This window comes from Plectropomus leopardus, chromosome 10 (assembly GCF_008729295.1).
Source record: "Plectropomus leopardus isolate mb chromosome 10, YSFRI_Pleo_2.0, whole genome shotgun sequence".
NCBI classification, from domain to species: Eukaryota; Metazoa; Chordata; class Actinopteri; order Perciformes; family Serranidae; genus Plectropomus; species Plectropomus leopardus.
In genome coordinates, this window is record NC_056472.1 from 35,184,514 (window position 1) to 35,187,487 (window position 2,974).

The 2,974-nt window shown below is 46.3% G+C and overlaps 1 long non-coding RNA gene across 1 annotated transcript; it reads left to right on the forward strand.

Annotated features, from left to right (window-relative positions):
- The first annotated feature begins 31 nt into the window (after nt 1-31).
- LOC121949537 lies at nt 32-1,524 on the forward strand. Its single transcript, XR_006106246.1, has 3 exons — nt 32-335; nt 732-869; nt 960-1,524. It is a non-coding gene; the product is annotated as an uncharacterized LOC121949537 (long non-coding RNA).
- The last annotated feature ends 1,450 nt before the right edge of the window (nt 1,525-2,974 follow it).

The window sequence follows — 2,974 nt, forward strand, 5'->3', positions numbered from 1 at the left end:
TATGTACATATATATATAACCTGCAGCCTCGTGAGACATGTTTCCTGTTTTTTTTAAGTTTTTGAAGTTTTTTTATTTTTGTCCCGACCATAACACACAGATGAGTTTTTGGGAAGTTTTTTTTTTCTTTTAAAATTTTGCTTTTTTCTGAAAAAAATAGTTATGAATTTTGTTTGTTGACCACACCGAATAACTCGAACGCGTCCTCTGCGTTCTCCGCTGTCTTTCAGCTGCGTAACCTAGCGACCGGGCGGTGCCTCGTGGCTCAGGGCCGAGCCAGCCAGAAGGGCGGAGTCGTCGTCCTGCGGCCGTGTGACCCCCGAGACCCCGAACAGGTGAGTCCAGCACACACACAGGGGACGCTGTAAAAGGGAGAGAGGGGGACACACCTGTCCTTGTGCTAGGACACGGGGACAGGTGTGTCCAGGTGAGGTCACAAACAGGAAGTCAGATGAGATGTAAACAGGTTTTCTGTGTTTTTGGTTTTTTTTTTTTAGAAGAAGAAAATAAGAAAAGTCTTCTTTACGCGCCGTTTTTGTTTGTGACTCACAGGTTCATAAAAAAGTGATTAAATCTGGGGACTTAAATGATGAATGTGTGTGTGTGTGTTACTGTCTGTGTGTGTGTGTGTGTTTCTGTCTGTGTGTGTGTGTGTGTGTGTGTGTGTGTGTGTGTGTGTGTGTGTGTTTCTGTGTGTGTCTGTGTGTGTGTGTGTGTGTTTGTGTGTGTAGGACTGGGCCTACGATGAGGAGGGTCAGCTGGTCCTGGCAGGTCTGCTGTGTCTGGACGTGTCAGAGGTCAGGACCTTTGACCCCCCCCGGCTGATGAAGTGTCATGGTTCGGGGGGGTCCCAGCAGTGGAGTCTGGGGGTGAGACGCCGACACGCACGCCGTCACACGTATGACCGGTTAGCTTGTCCCGCTGCTCTCTGATTGGCTGTCCCTCTGTGTGTTCTGCAGAAGTCTAACCGGCTGTACCAGGTCTCCGTGGGTCAGTGTCTGTCCGTCGCCCAGCCCGTCGGGCCCAAGGGTTACGTCTCCATGGCGATCTGCGATGCCTTGCGGGCGCAGCAGTGGCAGCTAGAGGGCTGAGGACGAGGACGAAGACATCACTTTTAACGTGACGTTTTCTTTTAAAGACAATCAGGTTTTATGGACACTTTGAGTTTTCTCTCAGGACCTTTTATTCACTTTTTAAAGGTTCCAGCAAGGTTCCAGTCCTGGAATATCCTGGAATAGATTGAATGTTAGAGGGGAAAGGCAGTTTCAGGCCTTGAAAGTCCTGGAGCGGGCCCCTGTGTAAGCGTGCAGACAATAACCCGGGATGGTCTTGGTCTTCAGAAGACGATCAGGTGGTTTCTGTCCGTGTTGAAACAAATCCTGGAAGTGCCATTGAAAGTCAGTGAAATCTTTTCCAGGAGGTGGGGGACTGATGATGACCTGTAACATATCTGTGATGTCAGCTGATCAGCTGATCACCCTTTGTGTCATTTCTCATCAATAAATCTCCTCATCAGTCCATTAATGTGATCAGTGATGTCATCAGTTAACCGTCCAGCTCTGAGGCTCTGAAACAAAATTAACAAAACAAAAACCCGAAAGAATGCCAACTGATTTTTAAGATTTTTGTTTTTTAATTAAATTTTCTGATGTCTCGTCCTGTAAAACGACCAGTCTCACCAGAACAACAAAAACACGAATATGTTGTCAGCCAACACGTGTGTCACACGTCCTCAACATACTGTTCATGGAGACACTAAGGAAGTTCCAGGAGGTTTTGGAGGTCCCCTGTGTCCTTGTCTCTAGTTGATTCTTGGATCCTTGAGAAGGATGGAACAATCCTTGAGAGGCTTTCAGTCATCCTTGAGGAGGAACCAGGTGTTTTTGATGAGGACAGGTTCTAAAGTTTGTAATTATTCTAATATGGATTTTGAGACTTTGTGAGGATCTTTCATAGTCTCCAGTGGTCCTTGAGAAGAGGATCCAAGAGCCTTTAAAAGTTGTCAGGGATCATTAAAGGGTTCCTATAGCGACTATCTTGAAGCAAGAAGATCTTGGATATGGGCCATTCCAGCTGTCCTGTATTTGTCTTCAGCTGTACAGCACGTGCAAGTCCTTTCTTTTTAGGGTAAGTCTTCGTCACTTGTCCCATGATCCATGATCCCCGAGGAGCAGTTTGATCCATGACAACAACATCCCATGTCATGAAACTTCTCTGAGGCTGAGTCCACCTTTTTCGCCCCCTGCAGTAGTGGCAAGTAGTCCCTTGTCCACCTCTTCCAAAAGAGATCTGACAGGTATTGTACTTGTCTCCATTGTCTCCTGATGTCGAGAGCCTTTTCTTGGATGAGTCCTGGAGCAAGAATAGGTTTTCCTTTGAGTAGGAGATTTGGAGAGTTTCCGTGTCATTTACATCATAGGAAACCTTTGTTATGGGGCGGTCATTGAAAATGGACTCTTCTTCACAAAGGATGGTATGAAGGCCTTCATCGTCCAAAGATTGTTGTTGTAGCACAGAGGACAAGACCTTTCTGACCATTCTGATGAGTCGCCCCCAGACATCACTGTGATGGTATGCAGCAGGGGTGTTGAATGTCCAATTGATGCTTTGCAGGAGAGCTTTGTGAATCTTGCTGTGGTCTAGAGCAGCTAAGACCTCTCTTAGCTCTCACTCTCCTCCAACCTCAAATGACGCACTTCAACATACAAATCTTCTTTTGGCATCCAAATGTACAGCTCTGGTGACTCAGGTAAAAAGTACTCCATACCTTTTAGCACACCCTTGCTTGACCTCAATGGGCCTAAAGTAGTCCACTCCTGCGTTTATGAAAGGAGGCAAATTTTTCCGCCCGTATGTCGACCATTTTCTGTTCACTTGGCTGTACTCGGTACTGTCAACAGACCACATAGTCATATTATTTTTCGACAGGCAGAATTGGTCTTTGTGATCCAATATTTCCGTTGAAAATCTCCTG